This window comes from Amaranthus tricolor, chromosome 1 (genome assembly GCF_026212465.1).
Source record: "Amaranthus tricolor cultivar Red isolate AtriRed21 chromosome 1, ASM2621246v1, whole genome shotgun sequence".
NCBI lineage: Eukaryota > Viridiplantae > Streptophyta > Magnoliopsida > Caryophyllales > Amaranthaceae > Amaranthus > Amaranthus tricolor.
This window is the reverse complement of record NC_080047.1, coordinates 36,158,733-36,170,743: the sequence shown is the minus strand read 5'-3', so window position 1 is coordinate 36,170,743 and position 12,011 is coordinate 36,158,733. Positions and strand designations below refer to the sequence as shown.

Sequence of the window (12,011 nt, the reverse complement as noted above, 5' to 3'; positions counted from 1 at the left end):
ACCTAATGCTTGAACATTTTAATTTACTAAAATTGGACCAGGAAGGTACATGTTATATAAAATTCGCAGGAAGGTGTATCACAAATGCAAGGTGTATCCACTTGGTTCGGTCGGTCGATCTCGAATGTAAATTTCACAAACATTCTGGAACACCACCCTCATAAGATCGATCAGTCAGTCCATATGGATCGATCGGACGATTTCTTTCTGTTTTAGCACGTCATTTTGGAAACGCTTTATCTCCTATGTTATAACTTCAAATTCGACGTGTGACCAGTTGATTCGAAGCTAACGAACCCAACTTTTATCTTCTATCAAGATATCCATCAAAATCTGAGTGAGTTGATCTCCATCGGCACTTAAGTTGACTTTCCATAAATGATGCATCTTGCATTGCTCGGTTTGGGTTTTTCTCCACCTCTTGGCCTCATTTCTTCCTCGGCTTTTATCCATGTCACCTCCAAACTAGCATGCTTTAAAACTCCAAAATAGATGATCATTCTGCAAAAACGAGCAACAAACATGCTACCTTACAAAAGGGTGTAACACCAACCAAACGCAATGGAAATGCACAGAAACAAAGGAATAGTCAATAAATATCATGCCCAAATAGAAGGTAAAAACGAGGTTTATCATGGTTCTAGGTGATTCCAAACGGTTCCTTGACTATTCATGAGCTTTTTCCTAACAGTTTAACTTTGGATAGGTCAGACAATCGGTTCAACTCTTTTTATAAATATAAAAAATCATATATATTTTAAAAAAGATTGCATCTTTTCACACTTAAAAATGTCAATTTCCATGCTTATATGTGAGGCTAAAGTACCTTTTCATGTTTAAATATGCTTGTTTATTGAGTGAAAAAATATTACCCACGCTTATTTGCCTGGCTAAATCAGAAGAGTAGAAGAGTATGCTACCATGAGTATGCTATAGTACCAAGAATAGGGTGTTAGCAATTTGCTTTATAATCACTTATAAACAATCTTTTGTATTATTATTACAACTATAACACATAGTACGGTAAAAAAAATAGAATTATATTTATAAATTTATTATAAGATTTGTACATAACAAGACTTGCATTAGAGAAAAGCTGATTGAACACAATCCCAATGAAGTTTCTTTCTTAAACGAATTGATATTAGGAGAAGTATTCGATTAAATATATATATCATGCGAAATTATATGTGTTATTTTCTAACAATTACATGAAGTATGCATCAATATATGGCTCTATTTTGGGATATAATAAATAATACTCCAAAAAGATCATCTAGTTATATGATCAATAAAAGACTTCATTTCAGAATAAGTAACACCACCTTCATCAACCGATCTTCTAACATCATTACCCAATTCCACAGCTCTCTTCCTCATCATCTCTCCTTTTTCAGTATCCATCAACATTTTAACAGCCTTCTCAATCATACACGATGTTACCAACTCATCACGCTGATCCCAATCCCTAATCAACGTACCAATCCTCAAAACTTCAGTAATCAAAACCGCATTCCTGGGCTGATCCGAATGCATAGGCCAAGCTACAATACCTACCCCCATACTAATACCCTCAATGCACGAATTCCATCCACAATGACTCATAAACCCGCCAACCGAGGGATGACCCAATATTTCTAATTGAGGAGCCCAATCTCTTACAATTATCCCTCTGTTTTTCATCCTTTCTTCATATTCTTCTGGTAATTGTGGAGTTTTTGATTCAATTTGTGTAAGAACATCAGCTGTATTACAGTTTCTTAATACCCATAAAAACTTCTGCTCGCTTTTCTCCAACCCAATTGCCAATTCTCTGATCTGTTCATCTTTCAGTGATGTTGATGACCCAAAAGATATGTATATGACCGAATCATTTTCTTGCTGATCCAGCCATTTCAAACATGGATGTCTGTTTGTGTTGATTTTATAGTCGATTTGATCTAATCCTACATATTTACCATTAATTTTTCCATTAATTCTACATATTTACCTTCAATTATCCTAGATGTGTTGTAGATTCTTCCAGATTCCAAACCTAAAAACTCGAATTGGGTTGCTACATATTCATCAATTTCAGGGGTAGTACACCCTTGTTTCGAGGGGATACATTTGGGAATATCAGATTCATTTAGATCAAATGGTTTTTGATCCATAGTTTCCCAGAAATCAAAAAACAGAGTAAAAGCAGAAATGGGTATTACACTATAAGATTCAGCATTTGGGATGTTTTTAACATCTTGAACTACAGAAGCAATTATGATATCATGAATCACAACAACTCTTTTGAACATGGTTGAGAGTTTTTGTAAGAGATTACAAATGGGTTCACGAAAATGGGTAGCAGCTTTAAAAAGAGGGTAAAAATGGGGAGGAAAAGGGATAGAATAGTTATGGTTGGTAGAAGGCAGAGGAGACATTAATGGAGGAAGTTCGAAATCATGGAAATGGATTTTGTTTAAGCTTTGTGGGTCCCAACCATGGAGACGGAGTTTGGCTTGGGTATTATGGCTGGGTGAACTAGCAAAATGTACAGGGATTCCATGGGAGGTGATTTGTTGAGAGAGGTGGAGAAGTTGGTTTAGATGGCTTTGGGCTGGAAGTGGGACCATTACTACTGCAATGGGAGGAAGATCATCATCATTTGGGTTGTTTTTGGGGATATTTTGACAAAAAATTTTTGGTGATTCCATTATTTTTTGGGTTGTTTTGTGGGATAATTGGTTGACTTGCTAGATTGTAGAGAAGTTAAGGTTTTATAGTGTTGAAAACTTGAAGGCCACACAAAAGAGTTTGTATTGATTTTGAAGTCCCTCTCCATTTGCAGCATTACTCTCTTTTTGTTTCTTAAAATCTCGTCCACAAACTTATTATCATTTTATTTTAACGACTTATGTTTATCATCTATTTAGTTTTTGTTTTATTCTTCAATTAAATTTTACTTTGTACTAAATTTAATTCTAATAATTTAAATGCATTATCATAGGAATAAAGAGACTACTTATTATTTGTCAAAGTTGGACTACTTTGACCTTGTGCTTAGAAAGATGCTCTGAGACATTTTGTTCTTTCGAGGAATTGATGACATAAAAGTTTTTATTTTGATATTCATCTGTTTCATTGTACAATATGTGACGAGACGAATAAAACAAAATTTTACATGATTATATACTTTTTTTGTATAATAGTTATAATATGTAAAATATCATATAATGATGAACAATCTAAAACTTTATTTGAATGCAAGTAAATAAAACGGATAAAGTACTTGTTAGATTACTTTATTTGAATGCAAGTAAATAAAACGGAGAAAGTACTTGTTAGATTGGACTTTTTATGCGATCAAATTTATTGAATTATATATGAACAAAAATTTTAAAAAGTTAATATTATAAAAGTAAGCAATTAAACGATTTAAATAAGATTCAACTTGATTTCATTTTTTCTTGTGTATTAACAATAATATATAAAATAAGTTTGAACAATGTCAATAATTATCATCTAGCAATTATTTTAAAAAGGACGAAGTAATTGTTAGAATAAAGAATGTAGGATTTGTTGGGTACGGTAACGTAGCTGTCATGTTGAGTACCTATACGTTTTGCAAGTAGCTGAATTTGTGGGTAGGTATAACTCTAGTTAGATATTTAATAATCTTCATTTTAGTTGTGTATATTAATATTGTTTGATAAAAGTAGTAGTTATAATAGTTGATATAATATATATTGTTGAAATTGTTAAAATGTAGGGAGAATATAAGGAGAAAATGTAGTATATGAGATTGATATCTGCTTTGTATATCAATATTTTACATGCATTTACAATACAGAAGTAATGCTTTTATAGGCAAATTTCACAACACTATTCATGAGGATAGGATTGAAGAACCCAATGCATTTATGAATTGTCTTTTCAAGTTATAATACTCCCCCTTGAATGTATTACATATATGTGAAAATTTTATTATGACATTCATAATCCTAAAATTGTCTCATTAAAAACCTTTATCAGGAAAAAAAACTCAGTGGGATAAAAAAAACTGATCAAAGGAAAAAATAGTACAGTGAGCATATTTCTTTTCTGTAAATCCACATTCTCTCCCCCTAAGGATGGGAATATTGTCTCATTAAAGTGGCAATCAGCAAATCTAGCTTGAAATTGATCACCAGTTAATGGTTCAAGATATCGAATGATTGATGGAGATTCAAAACCGACATATATTCTCATTCTTCTTTGTGGACCAATTTTTGTACGTTGAGGGGGAGCAATGGGCACATATACAACGCATCCAAAGATTTTCAAATGTGAAATATTTGGTTCATGACCAGCTACTAATTGCATTGGCGAATATTTATGATAAGCTGTAGGTCTTAGCCTAATCAATAATGTTGCATGTAATATTGCATAACCCCAGGCCGATGATGGTAATTTTGATTTCATTAGCAGTGGTCTTGCAATTAATTGCAATCTTTTAATTAAGGATTCAGCAAGACCATTTTGTGTGTGAACATGTAGCACAGAGTGTTCCACTTTAATTCCAATTAACATGCAATAATAATTAAAAGTTTGAGATGTGAATTCGCCGACATTGTCCAATCTAATACTTTTTATTGTATAATCAGGAAAATGATTTTTCAATTTGATAATTTGTGCAAGTAGTTTTGTAAATGCATTGTTTCTACTTGATAGAAGGCTTACATGTGACCATTTTGTAGAAGCGTCTATTAAGACCATGAAGTACCCAAAAGGTCCACATGGTGGGTTAATTGGCCCACATATATCTCCTTGAATTCTTTCAAGAAATATAGGAGATTCAGTAACAATCTTATTTACTGATGGTCTAGTAATAAATTTTCCAAGAGAACGAGAGGTGCATAAGAGCTCATTTGACTGAGGAATCTTAATGCTTCTTAGTGGATGCCCGACTGAATTTTCTATTATTTTATACTTCATCCCAGTGCCAGGATGACCTAAGCGGTCATGCCATAAAGTGAATAGCTCCTTATTGTCTAATCTTATCATATTTATTTCAATCGGGCGTATATGAGTGAGATACAACCCCGATGAATATGCTGGGATCCTTTCAAGGATAATTTTTGTTCTATTTCTTTCTGCTGTAAGGCATAAGAATTCTTTTTCATTTATGGTTTTGGTTTCCATATGGTAACCATTTTGCCGTATTGCTTTGAAACTGATAAGATTTCTTCGAGATTTACTCGAGTATAGTGCATCATTTATTTCTAATTTTGTCCCCACAGGGAGTATGATGCATGCTTTTCCAGTGCCTTCGATTAATTTTGTTGTTTCTGATATGGTATTAACATTTGCCTCAAGCAATGTTAGGTTTGAAAAATATTCTCGACTTTTCAATATCGTATGTGTTGCTCCAGTATCCAGGAGACAATAAAATGTTGATCCATTTACTGACATTTCCTTTTCTAAGATAAGAAAAAAAAATTATATTATTAATATAAAGCTAGAATACTCAACACAAAAACATAAGTAGAGAATTACAACTTATCAAATGAAAAACAAGTTAGATAAACAGAAAATGCATCAAGTCATCTCAAAAGATGTAATTATCTTCTTCTTGGGGATCAAGTTTGTGGAGGTTCACATCCTCAGTAAAGAAATCGGAGACATCTAAGGTGGGCCCAAATGTACTTGCTTCATTTACAAAATTTACTTCTGCCCCTTTTCCTTTGTTTTTCTGGAAAGCTTGATATAAATCCACTAAATGTTTGGCGGTACGACAAGTTCGCCTCCAATGTCCAGTCATGCCACATCTATTGCATGTGCTTTTGTGTTTCTGGACTTGTTTAAAATTATTATTTCGAGGTGGAAATATATTTCTTTCATAAATGTGACTACGTCCGCGGCCACGACTAAATCCATGACCACGACCACGACCACGGCTATAAAAATTTTCTTGTTCAAAAATATTCATGCCGCTCTTTTCGTGATATTTTCCACGACCTCTGCCTCTTATGAAATAGTTCCCACGACCTCGATGGCGCACATTCCTTTCAATCATATTTGTCTCATTAAAGGGCATAGTTCCAACAGGTCTCCTGTTGTGATTTTTCAACAATAGTTCATTATTTTGTTCTGCAACAAGAAGTGTTTTCAGCAATTCATGATATTTCTTGAAATGTCTTTCACGATATTGTTGTTGTAACAAAATGCTATTTACGTGAAAGGTTGATAATGTTTTTTCTATCATTTCTTCATCTGTTATTATTTGTCCACAATAGACTAATTTTGATTTTATCAGATGAAGGGCTGAATTATAATCACTAATTGATTTGAAATCTTGAAATCTTAACTCTCGCCATTCATCGATGGCCTTTGGGAGAAGTACACTTTTATTATGGCCAAATCTTTCATTTAGCTCTTCCTAAAGTAATTTTGGGTCCTCATAATTGGTGTATTCATGTTTGAGACTATCGGTTAAATGACGTCTCAAAATTGATGCAGCTTTTGCCTTATCTTCCTCAATTTTTATGGGATCTTTTTCAATACCCTTTTCTTTGTCGGTGGGATTAAGTTCAATTATTGTTCATAATAAACTTTTTTCTTTTAGATATAATTTGACATCTGAAGCCCATTGTATAAAATTATTTCCTGTTAATTCCAGGGCATTATATTGAATTCTCTCTTTTTGAAATCATCCATTATTTTCTACAATTGAGAAAATGATAAGGTTATTTAATGATTTTGTGTATCATCAGAGATATTAAAGCATATTAGTCTTATCTCCCCCTAATTTAATATCTCAAACATAATAAGCACAATATAATCATAAATAAATAAAAATAAAATAAATAGTATTAATAGATGATAAAACAAACAAAAAATAAATACATATTGCTAAACAAATGCAAGATTTATAATTTATTTTTGGATAATTAAGTAGAGCATTAACGCTACGAGTAATACAATTAAATCCATAATGATAAGAAATGCTTCTAGTATTTTATTTATATTATCGGAAATTGGATTGATGTGGGTGTTTGTAGATGTATTGTTTGCCATGGATGGTTGAAGGAAGAAGAAAATGAAGAGAAGAAAAAAAAATTATTTATCGTGTTTGGGATAAGGTGTGAGTGGTGTGTGTGTGTTTTTGACGGGTAGAATTCCTTATTTATAGGGGGTAAAAAGGTAAAAAAAAATTTATTATTTATTTATGTATTATTATTATTATTATTATTATTATTATTATTTTCAAAATCGAACCCTTGACGATGTACTTGAATTATAATTTTCGAACCACTATATCCCAGGGTGCTATTTTTTACAAAAAAAGGATTTTTATGTTGTGTAGAAATAATGTATTCATGTGTGCTAAAATCTGTGTTATAGGTAAATTAAGACAATTTATTATTATAATTAAACAAAAATGGAATCAAATAAAATCGTTATTTATTATTATTTGAAGGTGAAATTAAATTTTATGAGTTTATTAAGTGATTAAATAATTTAAGACTAAAATAACCAAATGCATATGCACATAATATGATGACATGATAAGATAAATAGAGATAAAACCGTCCATAAAGGCGATAACAATGTTAAATTAGTCAATCCATAAAGGTGGTCATTACAAAATAATATTAGCCAGTCCATATAGGTGGCTGAAAAAATAAAAACGAATATAAAAATTAAATGACATTATTAAAATAAATTATTTTATGGGTTAATAGTCTGAAAACTTTTGTTACTAGTTTCTTCGCCGTCGTCATTTTTTCTTTTATTACTTTCTTGTGGGACAGTAGGATCATTATTAGGTTGGACTGGTGGGTTATCAGTAAATTGTGGTGGCTGATTAGTAGGTGGTTGTGCTAGTGGATTAGTTGCATTATTGGGACTTGACATTGAGTTTTCATTTATATGGGTATTATTTGGATAATGTCTTCGCAGTTGGTATAAATCACTATTAGCTGGGTTGATAGTAACAGATATACAATTTTCTTCAAGGATAAAGTATAGAACGGTGTTAGTAACACCTTGAATAATAATATTGATACCGTTTGATTGTTGGTCCGTGTTGTGGCTAAAAAAATATAATGTTTTGAAAAAAAAAATATTACCTTCTTGGATTTTTTGTTTAGAGCGAAAAATGGTGCTGATAACATGTTAAAATGTAGGGAGAATATAAGGAATAAATGTAGTATATGAGATTGATATATGCTTCGTATATCAATATCTTACATGCATTTACAATACAGAAGTAATGCTTTTATAGGCAAATTTCACAACACTATTCATAAGGATAGGATTGAAGAACCCAATGCATTCATGAATTGTCTTTTCAAATTATAATAGAAATAATATTAACCACTATTTTTTATTTTACAATGCTACACGTTATAATGTAAAATACTATATATATATATATATATATATATATATATATATATATATATATATATATATATATATATATATATATATATATATATATATATATATATATATATATTAATTACTTAATACTATTTAAATTGCAACTTTATCAAACTGTGATATTTTCAACATGTAGTGTTTAACTCTTATTAGACCAATTACAACTACTTAAATTGTTGTGTCGAATGTGATGGAAATCACTATTAAGCGTATTGTTGCCAGCTAAGCATGAGACTACTATATGTAGGGATAACAATGGGTCGGACTCGAAATGGATTATGTATGCTCCGACTTTGCTCCAAATAAAAGTCAAACTTTTTTTCACCTCCATTTTTGACTCGGACTCGGATTTCATGTCCTTCGGTTATGACTTCTATTTTAAAAAAGTATTTTTTACCGCGTGTAAATTTCTAACAATATCGACTTTTGAATACGTAGTTATTGACCAATTCTACTCAAAATAAAAATATTTATTGAGCTTTTATATTGATTTTTATAACTCATTATACATAGATTTATACATTCGGGATTTCGAATGTTCGAACATGTTTTAAGCACGATATATTTTAGATTAGGTTAATTGTGAGTCTTGTGTACTTATTGTTTAAACATCTCGTCAATCTAATAGTAGATAATATAATTCTTAAATAGTTGTTGATCAAAACTTTATTTATGTGCTAAATATAAGTAGTGATTCATGAATTCTACTTAAAAATAAAAATATTAATTGATAGTTTTAAATGATTATTATAGCTATTCTACATAGTTTGTACATCTGGATTTCAAATGTTCGAATACGTTTTGAGCATGATATTTTGGATTAGGTCAATTATGGGTCTTTTGTGTACTTATAATTTAAATATCTCAGCAATTTGATTATAGATAATACTTCCTCTGTTTCACATACCAGATGTATTATTTTACATTTTACGCAATTCAATACTTATTTTGATCATATATATATTGAATTATGGATAACTAATAATTATAAAAGTTAATATCATGAATATATGCAATTAGACGATTCAAACAAGATCCTACTTCATTATATTTTATAAATTAGTCGCAATATACTTCCTCCATTATGAAATACTTTCTACATTACGGTTATTGGCTTTATTCATCGTTCGAACTTATTTTTTACATTGAGTCTAATGTGTAAGAAAAAATATCGTCAAGTGAGATCTTGTTTGAATCATCTAATTGAATACTTTCATAATATAACTTTTTATAATTTTTTTTTTAGATATGCTTAGTTTAATATATAAATGATTAAAATAACGCATTGTACTACAAATTAAAAAGTCAAATTAGCAAGTATAATGGAATGGAGGAAGTATAAATAAGCATGAACAATTACTGATACCAACAACCGTGATGTAGCAAATATTACAAAACAAATAAAATATAATATTTAAATCTTGGCGGATCAAATATTTACTTATATGCTAGATAGATTTAGTTTATGTTATTTCTGGACCATTATTTATAATTGTTTTTCTTGATTAATCTAACTTTTTTATGATCAATTTTTGTAATATTTGATGGATAGAACTTGATCAAACTACAAGTCTATGACCTACTCTAAGTAATTGGTTAGACTTAGTAAAATCTTTAAATAGAAGATTTTGCATTACATAAGCACATCAATCTGTCTCTAACTCTCTATCAATCTTAAAATATAATTTTTTTAATAAAATAAACTATACACTTAAACATTGGAGTAAAGTCAGAATCGAAGTCGATGTCAGCCTATCAGGTCAAATCAAATTCAGTGTAGGATTGATTGAAATCATATTCAAGACAATACCTAATTTTTCAACTTATATTATCAAATTCGAAGTCAAATTTTTTTCTTATTCAAATTGGATCTTTTTCCTCGAGTTGAGTCGAATTTGAATTTAACTGTTATTCTTAGTTACATGTTACTTGAATCTGAATTTGATTTTACGATTCGAATCTAGAATTCGATTCTGAGAGTTATTTTCAATTTGAGTTAAACTTACGATTTTAACAACCTTGGATATCCACCTGATCTCTGTTTTAAGATTCAATTATGAAATCAAAAACATCGCGTTTAAAACTTTGAGCATTATAATTATATTCAATTTGGAGTTGGATGTCAGGTCCGGTCGAGTCGGAGTATCAGATTTTTTATGAGGTCCAACTCCGGTGTAACGGCCCGGTTTAAGTGACCCGGAAAATTATGTGAAAACATGATTCCGGTTCACAAACGGACACAAATAATTTAATTTTTTTTTTTACTCGGATCGTCCACGTTCCAACGGTAAAGGAATATGGTCAACGCAAGAAACAACGCCAAACAAAGAAGACAAGTCAGCGGAAGTCTTTACATACAACTCGAGAGTCTACCGGCCTCTAGACTAGCTAAAAAGTTGTACGAAATAAAAAGAAAAGCGTCATAAACTTTCGTTACATAAACCGAGTTATTTCGACTCATAAACTTATTACAAAATATATCTTAGTCTTGATGTTTATGGGTTCTAAGCCGAGTCCTCACTCCAGCCCCCACCTGCTATCAACCTACTGCACGTCGTATGACGACCCGTAGCAGGTTCCAAGAACAACCATTACACGTCAGAGACTTCATACATATGTCAAACAGGTTGAATACAAGCATTGAGTTTATCCTAGCATGCAAAGGCTCTAATATATAATCATTATTCAATATTTCCAATCTTGTAACGTTGTCCGTCCTGTTCGGGTCGTTCAAGTATAAACCATTTATAAATCCAACTTGTAACGTTGCCCGTCCTGTTCGGGTCGATCAAGTATAAAATCAAATATTTTTGGAGGAATACACTTGGGAGAGCTAATCCCAAGGCAACCACCGACCTAAGACGTTGTCCGTCTTGTTCGGGTCGCCAAAGGCTAAAGTATGCATACCCCCATGGTGACCGTAATGATCCAAAACTGCCATGGGAACAATAATTATAATATTCCAAACCATTTGTTAACCCTCTTTGGGTAACATAACCAAACGTCAATCCCTTTGGGTGACAAACACATAAATGCTCAATTTTCACTTATTTATTTCATATTATTTGAGGTGTCTAATCGTTATGTGATTTACAATGCCTCGATTAGGAATAAAACAACATTACTTGCACAACCATATAAACAGTATGGTCTAAACGTGTACCTTAAACGCTGCAAACACACGTTGCTCAAGCACAATAGGAATTTCGCCCTCTTATAAATCGAGGTCCTAAACAACACACACAAAACGATCACATATTAGATCGTGTTTACACATTTAATCTACTCCATATCACTAAGATATCACTAAGACTTGATAATTTTAAATGTTTTCATCCAATTTTCAATGATTCCAAATTACAAATTCTGACCAGAAACTTTAAGGGCCATCTCGGACAGATTAGAAAATTCAAATGAAAAATCCGACTTCGCCGTTGCATTCGGAACGCATCAATTACCTTGGGTACCCAATTTCATAATTTCTAACACCCATTTACTATTTTTAATTACTTTAAGCGTTTAACGAGTTTTTTTTTAACACATCGGATACATAAACCAACAACGGAAACGACTAACGTTTCCCGAATCGGCACCAATACCGAGACAGA

General features: G+C 31.4%; 1 pseudogene; it reads right to left on the bottom strand.

The window, feature by feature from the left end:
- Positions 1 to 964: 964 nt before the first annotated feature.
- On the bottom strand, positions 965 to 2,784 carry LOC130826355 (zeatin O-glucosyltransferase-like; annotated as a pseudogene).
- Positions 2,785 to 12,011: the final 9,227 nt, after the last annotated feature.